This window comes from Cydia splendana, chromosome 6 (assembly GCF_910591565.1).
Source record: "Cydia splendana chromosome 6, ilCydSple1.2, whole genome shotgun sequence".
Lineage (NCBI taxonomy): Eukaryota > Metazoa > Arthropoda > Insecta > Lepidoptera > Tortricidae > Cydia > Cydia splendana.
The window spans coordinates 6,070,139-6,083,349 of NC_085965.1; positions in this window are offsets into that span (position 1 = coordinate 6,070,139).

A 13,211-nucleotide genomic window follows, 5' to 3' on the forward strand; every position below is an offset into this window, starting at 1 on the left:
CTAACGAGTTGGTAGTACTTATTTACTTCCCCTACCAACATAGGGACGTACTCTCCCCATAACGTTACATTGGCGCCCAACGTGGGGCGCCAATGTAACGTTAACGATCATATATGATCTATATTGATTAGTTTTGTTTGCCTTATTACTTAATACATACCTATTCTTTTTTATACATTGGCAATCACATTTCATGACAAAACTAGGTGTGGGCTACTAAACGAGAATGTACAGTCACCATCAGATATATCGGAGCGGCCAAGGCGCTCACAAATATCTGAACACGCCTCTATCGTTAAGGCGTTAGTGACGTTAGTGTGCGTGTTCAGATATTTTTGAGCACCTCGGCCGCCTCGATATATCTGATGGTGACTGTACCTAGGTTTGTTATGAGGTACGACACGACAATTTCGTATGGTGCCTGCAATATTGGCACTTGGGCACCAACATTTTTGAAGCAAACTTAATCTTTATAATTTATTTTTAATTAGGATACAATTCCCAATCATACATTTTGAGATGAAGTGGCGGTATTGCAGGCAACATACAATGTTGGTTGGTCATTTAAAACTATTGAAAACTATATCTATGAGTAGTCATAGCAGCGGAGTTTGTTTGAAAATGTATCTAAACGTTTAATAAATAACCATTATCTGGGTCCACACACTCGGCCGAGGCGGCGCGCGCGAGGCACGTCTACACGTCGTCGTCTGGCCGTTTTGTGCGCGAGGAAATTGCCTCGCGCGTATGCTCGCTCTGTGTGGACCCGGCTATTTATAAATAAAAGTATAAATGCAGGCTTAACATTAAATATAATTGTTATTTTATTTGAATACTTCTGCGTGCCTAATTGAGTAGATCGGGTTGTTTCCTTATGTGTCAACCTTCAGAAGTCAAATTACATTTTGCATACGGCCTCCTAAAATAAAAACATTCAAAAGTGGATTCTGCGTTTTAGGTCTATTTTCGGACGGGAAAAATATAAACTAGTCCAGTTGGGTCAAACACAAAACTGTGTTCACGTCTTTTCTGTAGACATACCCAAAAATAATTACTGTAAAGGCTAGTATAGAATATGGCATTCGTGTAGGAACCCCGTATATCTATCAACATTAAGTATTACGATGTTTGTTATTTAGTTAGGAAAAATGAATAACGGCGCGATTTGGGAAATGAATTAGAGATTAATTAGATATGAAATAGTAAAGATATGTGACGTCCTACGGCAAAAGGTACCTTATGACGGCCGGCGATTACGCTATTATTAACGCCGCTCCAATATTCAGCCGGGGCAATGGTACCTTTTGCCTTGGAACGTCACATATCTTTACAATTTCTTATCTAGTGAATCTCTAATTCATATCCCGAATTGCGCCGTAAGTAATGTCCCACAATACAGACAATGTGACCGAGACAAGCTAACTTCTGAGTAAGTAGGTAATGGTAATATCAAATGAACGTGTCAATGTCAGTTGAACTTCAAAAGACTTCGTATTAACATGAGCAATTTGATTCAAAGTATTTATTTTTCAAATTAGCACGTAAGTCTGCAGAAATGTTGATAGCCCACGCAGTGCAGGTGTTATTTTAAACGTCAAACTTCTATGAAATGATGACGAATAAATGACACTTGCACTGCGTGGGCCATCAAAATCGCTGCAGACTTTTCTTGGTCTAACTCTAAATACATGTTTATTATTCGTTATTTTTTGATTGTCATTTTTTTAATAATATTTATCAATAAAACAACTGAGAACCTTTCCAAGCTTGTGTGGTGAGGTAGTACATTACGATACAAGTGCGAAAAGTAGGTAGGAAATTCGCAACGAGTGGCGATAAATTAAAACACGACCGAAGGGAATATTTAATTTTAAATCGACACGAGTTGCGAATTACCTTTTCGCACTTGTATCGTAATATTCATAATGTACTATTATTATACAAGGGGGCAAAGTTGTTGTTTAACTCCTTGTGCTAATGTCGATACCCGAGCAAGCGAAAGATTACAAAATTTAATCACAAACGTAGCGAGTGGTTCGTAAAGTGGAATCTTTAGCGTTGCGAGGGTTTCTAGGCACAAATATTGTCCAAAATATTTTTCGCACTGTCGTACAGGCTGGATGTAAGATTTACAACATCTATAGTCTGTATATTTAGGTATTTAAATAAAAGTAAACAAAATCTACCCTCAAATGGCTCCTTAAGCCAGTTGAGGGTAGATGAAAACATTACATGATCAAATAATGTTGGTTAAAGTCAGGTCGTTCAGTAACAGATCCAGGCCGTTTTGTATTTGGTTGGTTAATCAATAAATGTTATAACTACCCGAAAATGTACAAATTATTTGTTTACTTTTATTTAAGTACCTAAAGGTACAGAAGAGTATAATGTGAAGATCTGCAAATAAACGTAAGTAATTAACGCATCCGAATCTGGCGTCGCTTAGCGGGAAAACCAATTACGTAACCAAATATGAAACCAAACGGGTAACTGCGTAAACATGGAATTTCCGTACCAATTTCTACGAAACCAGTCTACAAAATCAGCGGGCCAACCACGGTTTGAAAAATCTTGCGAATTCTAGTTCGCCGTAGATCAGTAGCACTACGATGAAAGATATCTCATCTGGTAAAAAACAAACACTTAAATTATGCCCTACTGAGTATATTCGTAGGTAACAGAATGGGTTCAGGATTTTGTGGGCATGCGAATACGAAAAGTACTAACTTACCCCAGCAAACTGGTTATAAAAACTGATATTTTGAGGAGCGAGAGGTATCGTTGTTTAATTTTTAAGTATTTGTCGCATAGGTAGGTACAGTCAGCCAAGAAAGTGGTCTACCACTTTTCGACTGTATCATCTGATTGATAGAGTCGAAAAGTGGTAGACCACTTTCTTGGCTGACCGTACCTATTTACTCGGTACTTTAACGTAGATACGTTTACCAAAAGGACCACGTGATAATTGAATCATCTATTTTGCGGGATGCTGATCATAATAAGCAACGTCAATATTGTCAAAATGTCGTGTTAAGTGTCGGTGCTTGTCACATAGGTATTTTATTTGCGTGAACAAGTCCAGAAATCGTTAAATTAAGTATTATATTTATCAGAATATTAAAATATTACAGTACTAATTTTTCATAAGTAGGTTTTTACTTAACTTTCAATTTTGATTTAGAAATTCGTTTTCTATGGAAACCATCACGTGATCACCGGTCATCTGTCATAGAAAAGTAAGCGCCGAAAGCTCCGGCCCGGACCCGGCCCGGTCTAACGTGAGTCATCCTTCACTTGTAAACTTAGAAAGGGTTCTTACTAGGGATGTACCGACTAGTCGCCGACTAGTCGGGAAAGCCGACTATCCGGCCACATTTGTAGTCGGCGATTAGTCGGCGACTAGTCGGCGAATATGGCCGATTAGTCGGCACTTTATTAGTGAAAGAAAAACAGAAAAATAAGAAATCAACAGTCAATATTTACCATATGTTTTATGTTTATTTTACTAAAATACCTATTCAGGGTGCAAACGAAAACTTTTGTTCATATAATGGACCGTACATACAATCATTCTATTTAGATCCAGTCGATAGATCCAAAATGTTATCGTATGTTGGTGGGCTGGTGTTTTCCTCTACAGATCGATCTCAACTGATTCTCGTGTAATTTCATGTGCAAGTTCGATAGTTACATTTTTTATTATTATTCCGTTTTTGTTTTTTTTTAATGATGGAGCCATGAGGAACTATTAATGTTAATGCAAAATTTAGAGACATAGTCAGGGCAAGTTGCTCGTAAAGACGCTGACCACAGGGGATAAGTTCTTAACTGGCGACTACGTTCGGGAAAGAGAGCCTTGGAAATACCTCCTACAAGCTGTACTGACGGTCTGCTCAGGATCGTAAAATAAAAGAACTAAACACAGAAATTAAACGAGGATTCTTGTGATAGGTCTTTGAACCTGTAGAGAACCTTTTAGCCAAGCTAAGTTATGATGAATAGCGCAACCAAAGGAGCAAAACTATTATTTTTCACCTGAATTTATACGATACTAATGATCTGGCCAACTAGCCGACTAGTCGGCCGACTAATCGGCCATTCGAGCGCCGATTAGTCGGCTAGTCGGCTAGTCGGCCAAATCAATAGTCGGTACATCACTAGTTCTTACAAATCCAATTATATTTGAAAGTATTTCCTACGTAGCACAGAAATATTTCACATCCAATTATTCTGCAGTAGAAACTAAGTATAAAACTGTAGTTAGCCAGAACAAGCGGCAACATAATTTTATGCAGTTCTAAGTAGTGTTTCGAACTGTACTCGTATGTCCAAAACTTTAACATTTGTACCAGCGTTGTGAACCTATATGTGACGTTATATATGAATAGGGACCTTATTGTCGATGGCGCTTACGCCATTATTAACGATGCTCCGATATAAATACAATGCCGTGCGACGCTGTGCGGCGTAAGCGCCATCGACAATAAGGTCCCCTTTCATAGATAATGCCCCATATTTGAATTAAACAGACTGCGTAAAAAATCAATTAGTAGCAGCACCTTTCTACAATGAAACACGTTTGTCAGGCATAATATATTGAACATAAATATAGTCACAGTAGGAAAAATCACTACCGTAAAACCAACCAACTACCTAGAGTCCAACATGAGTCCAACTAGTCTAGTTTAGGTAAGGAGGTGAGACTATTATTTGATTGAACCATTTCTAAAGCAAATGATTTTCATAACTATATTTTAAGGGGAACTATATAAAAACTCAAAAAAAAACCGAAAAAAAACTACACGTATTTAATTTTTGAAGTTTTCTACTTCTATTTAGATTCTGGCAATCCCTTGAAAGTTTACGATAAACTCATGGTAACGCAAGCTATTAAAGATTCTACCCTAAAGTACGTATTTGGTAGCTTAACGCCTAGAAGCACTCTCGAGCAAAGCTGTGGCTTGAAGGTTTACTCTTATATTACTATATACGATGAGGTTTTATGATGCGCCTTGCACAAAGTTCTAAAAGCAAGCCGTGAGTGCACGCTAGGAGCATGAACTACACTTTGAAGCCCTTGGGTATCGTTATTATTAAATATGATACAAGCATATTCAATCCAAACATGGCACCTATTGAAAACCAAAACGTTTTTACAAATTGCCGCCTATTATTAATTACAGCCTATATTACTATAATCATTTCTTTTCGAAAACGAGAATCAGTATTATCACTACACCTTATAAAATAAAGTCCCCCGCCGCGTCTGTCTGTTTGTGTGTTTGTACCTATGTTCGCGATAAACTCAAAAACTACTGAACGGATTTTCATGCGGTTTTCACCTATCAATAGAGTGATTCTTGGAGAAGGCTTAGGTGTATAATTTGTCAACCCGTGCGAAGATGGGGCGGGTCGTTAGTTATATTTAAAAAAAAAATTATCCTGTCTCACTTAATTTTTCTGGCGAATCTTATTTTTATCCGATTTCTCAAGGTAACTTTCATTAACTGACATTCAGCCTTCTTATGAGACACATGACACATGTTTAGTAACTATGTCTCTAACTAATTAGTTAGTTAGCGCATAGTTGCCATCTATCCTAAAGAGAGAGCTTTTCAGTTACAAAATTAAAGTTTAACTAGCTAGAACTTTGTGGGATAAGGCATCTTTTATTTTATCCACCACCAAGCAAAAAAAATAGTTTAGCTCCACTTTTACTACATAAGTATTAAGTAATGTACATACATTTTCCATTACTCTCAACTCAAACCGAGCCTAAATAACCCACATACAATGCTCAATCACTCGAATAAACAAGGTTCGATAACAGTTACAGTTGTAAAATTCACAAATGCTCGTCGACAATTCTGTAAAGCAATTTCACGCTCGCGGCGCAACTAGGTTGGGTCTGAGTTCCCCTGAAACTTACGACCATGTTAATATTCACGCGTGATCGTTCCTTTTGAGAAGTTCCTTCAGATTATCGTGAGCAGGCTTCACGGTTCGCGTGCCGTGACACGAGTATTTGTTAACAATTCTTTGGCATTTGCGAATTGTAGGTACCTACCATACGCTCTGCGATTGTTGCGCCATTTAGGGTCCTAGCTAAATTGGTTGTTCAATACTTACGCTATAGAATTTCCAATTTGGCAAGAACCCTAAATGGCATAACAATCCCGTGTGGTGACAGTACAAAGCGTTTAAGAGGGGGCTAACGTAAAATTTTAATCAAGAGCAAATAAAAAAAAACACACGGAAACTAGGCTATAGGCAAGACCAGACTAACCAAAACCTTGAAAAGTTAAAGTTGGCTCGTTCGAAAAAAATCACGAAAACATGTTAGCTAAGCATGCTATGCATGTGTAAGGTTAGCCGGAAGATAGGGATAGGTTCGCATTTGTACTTCCATTACTGTAATTTATATATTTGTAAACCTGTGTTGTGTACAAAAATGTGATTGTTACTACTTACTACATGTCTAATTTTCATATTATATTCTCAGTTAATAGGTAGGTATGTATCGCTACCCTGCATACCCTAGCAGAAATTTGTTGTGTGAAATAGATATAGGTATCTGAGAGACCTAACGAGAAAATTTTTAAACAGAAGTACATTTTCATAGTAATTAAGATAAGATTAAGTTTCGCGAGTTTTTAGAGTCAGTAGCAGCATTTCAGCAGAAATTGTGGGTCACTCCTACAAGCGTGATGTGCTGAAATAAAACAGGTAGACATTTACTAATATTCCTCCGCCTGCCATACCGCTCAACAAAGTATCTCAACGAATACTTACGCTTCAACTTGAGGAACACAGGATATTCAAGAATCCTTTTCTGTAGACAAACAGGTAGATAGGTAGGTATTTAGATAAGAGTGAGCCAAGTCCCGCCGTGTGATCCTGCAGTTTTCCTCTACACGTGCACAGCGGGTACTTACCGCTGATAAATCTTTGTGTGCTTATCTCTTTCGCTATTCGCCACTGGAATGACCTTGCAATGTTCGTTATGAAGAATAAACTGTTACCTACTTTCTCAATATGATGGATGTTTGGCCCGGTTATGGAGTTATTAGTTCTTTCCACTGTGTCTTCCTTTTTTCTGGAAGTTTGTACCTACCCCATTAACCACCTCTATAACCTCTAGTCTCACCTCTATTAATGAGGTGTAAGTGAGACATATTTATGTATACATGGCTAACTGAGACCCTGGGTAAGTGGAATACCTCTATAAGTGAGACATATTAGCTCGCCCCTTGATGTCCAACTTGTCCAGGTTTCACTGTACTTATAAGATTTACAAGCTTGATCTGCGAACTTTTTTTTTATATTTTGGCCGCAGTTTAGGGCTTAAATTTCTAAAGGACGAGGCGTCGATATCCGTCACTAAACCGCAATCCTGATTATGCACAAAATTGACTACAACTAAAACGTACTCAAGCGAAATTGACCGACAAATCCTTTACAAAATCCGGACTCCTGACTAGAATACGTTTTTCGGGACACTGGGTATCCCTTACTCCTCATCCTTACCTTTTATATAAATCTGTGTGGTGAAAGTTTGCTAACAAAATATTCCCTCAGTGCGGATCCATTAGAAATTGAAAGAACATTTCCTTGAACGAAACCAAAGCCCAATACGTAATGCGTCGACATCTGATGATAATACATATTAAATATTTTTTAGGGTTCCATACCCAAAGGGTAAAACGGGACCCTATTACTAAGACTTCGCTGTCCGTCCGTCCGTCCGTCTGTCCGTCCGTCCGTCCGTCCGTCCGTCCGTCTGTCACCAGGCTGTATCTCACGAACCGTGATAGCTAGACAGTTGAAATTTTCACAGATGATGTATTTCTATTGCCGCTATAACAACAAATACTAAAAACAGAATAAAATAAAGATTTAAGTGGAGCTCCCATACAACAAACGTGATTTTTGACCGAAGTTAAGCAACGTCGGGCGGGGTCAGTATTTGGATGAGTGACCGTTTTTTTTTTGCTGTTTTTTGCATTATGGTACGGAACCCTTCGTGCGCGAGTCCGACTCGCACTTGCCCGGTTTTTTTTTAATTTGTGGTTATTATATACTGATATCTAAGACTATGCACTATACGAGTAAAAACTAAATATCTAAATACCGCCTAAACCAGCAATACAATTTTTCTGCATTTTTTGCCATTAAGGTATGTACTTTGTAAACGTGTCTTAAAAATAAAAACTCTTATGATATCGATACGACTATTTGTTTAACGGCGCGAGGTATCGCGACCGCCATTTTTTTAAATTTCCAAAACTTGAATCGTAAAAAAAATCTATTTTAATCATAGAATCTGGACACAAAATTTCACGAGAATCGGTTGAGAATGATCGGTTGGTGATCTGTAAAGGAGAACATCCGGAAATACGAAAGCAGAATGCCCGAGTCAAAACGTAGACCTTTGCTACGCTTCGGGCAATAATGAATTATCTGTCCCAGTTTCTCTTATATTCCTAAGTATGTACCTAAACTGAAAATCGTAATTCAAGACCAAAAAAGTAAGACAATGGTGCCATAGCAATAATTTGTTTCTAAAATAGTAAATTCCTTTTGATAAATAATCACGCTAAGATAATTTATGTATTAGTAATTTTACTCCTACGATTAAAAAAAAGTACTTTTATTTACTTATTTTTATATAAATACAAGACGCGCTAGTAAAAAGTGGCAACAGTGTTTTACTTTTTTTGGTCTTGAATTACGTTTTGCAGTATAGTTCTGAAATCGCTTTGACCTGCTATTTAAAACGCTCAATACGAATAGGTGGGTACGATCGGCCCAACTTAAGTACCCAAGTTGCCATACTAATAGAATAGAAAAGTGGATACTCATGTTAAGTACCCAATTGTACGTATACTTAATGCAAAGATCAACAACCAATTGTATTATTGCAATAGCGTAACCGCAGCGTAACGTAGTACATATACCGGGTGTGGCCTGCAACACGAGCAAATAATTAAAACATAGATTGTACTCCTCAAACGGTGACACATTTGTTCAACTACTTTTGAAAATTATTAAGTACTCCCTATTTTTCATACAAAATAAATATTATTTGGTCAGTATGAGGAGTACAGCCTAGAGTTTAATTTTTTGCTCGTATTACAGGCCACACCCGGTATACGAATGTATTCATCTCTCTAATATAATTTACATACAAACTGGATAATCACATTTGTTAATAATGCTGATTGTGCCGCACGCCGCGGGAATACAAGCCATCCTTATGCAAAGCGTATCTCGGAGTATAGGCGCAGCGCACACAAGAAACGGGACGAGACAAGGCGCCCATTGTTTATGAGACGCAGAACGTCAGAGCTCTATCCGCTATTCAAACAAACATCTACGTTCCTTACCGTATCTAAAGCAACTGAACACGGAACGTTCCTGTTATGTTAATCTCAAATCCCGGACAATCAACGCGGGACAGAACACCGTAGGGAATTCAGGACGACGACGTTTGTAAACTTATCTCGTCTTCTCGTTAGCGCGAGTGAGCTTCCTGAATACTTAAACGTTTTGTTGATCAAGCATCTTAACATGGTTGTTGACAAAAATACCGTCTTTCAAACGAACTGAAATACGAACAGTACCTAGGTAATTAGATTAAGTCCTAGTCTGCGTTCAAATACGCAAAAAAACGGTAACGAACTCGAAAATTTAATCAGCGTCATTAATAGATAGAGTTAGACCAAGAAAAGTCTGCAACGATTTTGATAGCACACGCAGTGCAAGTGTTATTTTAAACGTCAATCTTCTACGAAATTATGACGTATAAATAACACTTGCACTGCGTGTGCTATCAAAATCGTTGCAGACTTTTCTTGGTCTAACTCTATCTATTAATGACGCTGATTAAATTTTAAAGTCTGCAACGATTTTGATAGCACACGCAGTGCAAGTGTTATTTTAAACGTCAATCTTCTACGAAATTATGACGTATAAATAACACTTGCACTGCGTGTGCTATCAAAATCGTTGCAGACTTTTCTTGGTCTAACTCTATACTATAAAGCGATTTCCAGATATCGTAACCATGTTGATGTATGTAAAGAACAGAACGCACGGAAAGTTCGAGAAGCGTATCATTGGCATCCCGGAGCGTAGTAAACGATCCTGAAAATTGTTCGCAATATATTCGGTTCAAGGGTGACCCGAATAAAGAGGTCGAGACGTTTGTCACTCAATATATTATTTACCCGCGGACACTGTAGCGATCTAGGAAAATTGGGTAAAATTCAATACGTTGAAGTTCAATAACGATATGTTAAGTTTTCTGTTGTCACAAGTTTTCCCTGCTTTCTGGATAGCTTTGAATTACATTAACTATATTCTATTTAAATTAATACAGGATGCTTGTGTATGACAGGTAGATATAAGATAGTATAGTGGTAACCACATAATACAAATGTTCAATTAAAATCGATCAGCATTTCCCAAACTATATTTGTAATTGTTAATGTATTATTTTTACTTGTATGTAAATTCAATGCGTGTAAAAGTGGCCTTGTGGCCTATTTGCTGAATAAATGTTGAAGTTGAAGTTGAAGTTGAAGTATGGGTCGCGACCCACTAGTGGGTACTTCAACTTTAGCAGATATTGTGTGGACCCTGAAACTACTAGGAAATCAATAATATTTTATGCCCCCTTAAGATGGCCATGATTTGGGTGTTAGGTGGGTCGGAGGCTAGCCAACTTTGGGACTCTGGCCTATATATAAATAAAACAAAAAATAAAAATAAAAATAAAAAAGTAAAAAATACATACATACAATGAACTCATTATTATAAAGCAGATAAGTCTAGCTCGCTTGTTTAATAGCGAGCGGACCGGTGTTCCGGTAGCTCGCAAGTTCGAGTCTTACCCAAGGCCGTGACTTGTTCCATTTCTCTTTTTAATATAGAAATTTACACATTCAGTGATCTGATTCAGAATACTCGTAAGAAAGTTAACTAGTTCAAACATTTATTCGCGACTTCACCTCGCTTATGTTCACATAATTTAGTTTTATCGCACTCTGAAGGGAAATTGAATATCATACCGCTTCAAACATTTTCCTTATATTCAAAAGAAAGTTGAGTTTTTGTGTAAAATAAATCGACCAAAGAGTTTCTGACAACCAGACATCGTAAATGTTATAGCATTTTCGGTGCAGCGAAGTGGTGTTAACGGAATTGGTATAAACAATTTCAACCCTAATGATTAATTAGCGTTAATTACGTTAATATTTACCTTAATTTACCATCTCAGTTGGAATTATCTATACCAATGCCGTTAACACCATTTCGCTGCACCAAAAGAGCTATAATATTTACGATGTCAGCTGACAACTCATTGGGAAAGTTAATTTTGCACAAACTGACTTATTTTTCACTAAGAACAGTAAAAGCTTCAGTACTGTAGTTATGATCAAAGTAAATTCAATACATTATTTAGGTAGGAACATAAATTAGCCTTACCTATAGTCGTAATCATTATAGTGTATAGTCTGTCGATTTGTACCTGGCCCCGAGCCGCTAATCCTTTGTCTATTGTTAAGTAAAAACCGCACGTGCCTCTACCTGTAAAAAAAAGGATCGTGTAATTCTCTACGGTTACTGAGTGCTGGCGAGTCGAACCAGTCTAAAATGTGTCATCCAGATGCGTTACAAAGGCGCGTTTTCGGAGAGCGCACCTACACTGGTTTTTTGAGCGTTGGACTAGCCCGCGCTCAGGTGCCAATTAGAATAATTAAGACCCTTTTTTGCAGGTAAGTAGCACGTGCGGTTTTACTTAACAGTAAACAAAGGATTAGCAGTTCGGGGCCTGCTACGAATCGACAGACTGTACGCTAAAAATATGGATTATTTATGGTGGAACATGACATAACAACACTTACCACTTAGTACTAGGATATCTTGGTCCAATGTGTATTTGCGTCTCACATTTATTTTTACATAATGAGAGAGTGAGATGCAATGCAAATTGGACCAACATGGACAGATAGAATACCACTCTAAACAGAAGCGGTATCATGGTCGCATTTTTATCACCTGTCATGCCATGCGTCACTTTCGCACTTACACGTTTGTTAGAACGTGACAGGCATGGTGACAAAGGATAAAGAGTTAGCCCTACAGCAAATCTTACGCGACAAAAGTTCCCAACCGTTATCATTCCAGCACAGTTCGCACGAAATAGAACTGTGTCAAAGTGGAACTCCGCCTAAGTTGGAAAGGCTTGAGGCTGTTGAGCATGCAAAGTTCACTAATGTGATAACGTTTTCATATTCATTCGCGGTTAAGCTCGGGTTATTCCGTTGTAAAACAGATACTGGAATATTTATTTATTTAGGTATTTTATTTGTTGGTCTACTGTGCCCCACTGCTGAGCAACGGCCTCCCTCTCTTTCTTCCACGCATCTCGGTCTATGGCAAAATTAGGCCATATACCGGGATATATTAACAATTATTGCCAACTTAGATAAATTCGAAGGCTTAAGTCACTTGCACTGCACTGCGAGACATTCAAAGTCGAATCGTAATAATATCAAAAGTTTAACATACCTACCTAATCCTAATATGTTCTACCAATATTTTTTTTCAATCAAAACACAATTTCTATTCATTTGTTGAGAATATCATCATCGTCGTCATAATCGTTGCAAAACTTTAAAATAAAAAAGATATACCTATTTTTAAACTATATTTATATTAGAAACTTAAAACTAAGTATACCTACCTGTACCTTAGTAGCTGTCTACTACGAAAGGATTTTTGTAATTTAATTGCAAAAGGCATAAATATGAGTATAAAATTCACGAGAGGAAAAATATCTGTTTTGAGACAGCCGCAAAAAACCCCGAAGCGTTGAAATTTTGACAAATTACTCGTACTATGTTTCGTACGAAAATATGAGGAAAGCATTATTTTCGCTGAATGTCGAGTGAGTAATGTCCTTTAGGATCACAATTTATTGGGCTCTGCTAATACAGCCTCAAACATAATATTGTCGGAGGAAAAATTATACAAGTCTTTCATTGTGATTGTATACCTACTCGATATTTTGCCTGTTCATATACTTACTATACTGCCGTATCATATGTAATGATGCCTGATATATACCTATAGCAATTTTACTCGGCAGATAAAATATAATCGAATTTAAACATACAACAATAATATATACAACAATTTTATTA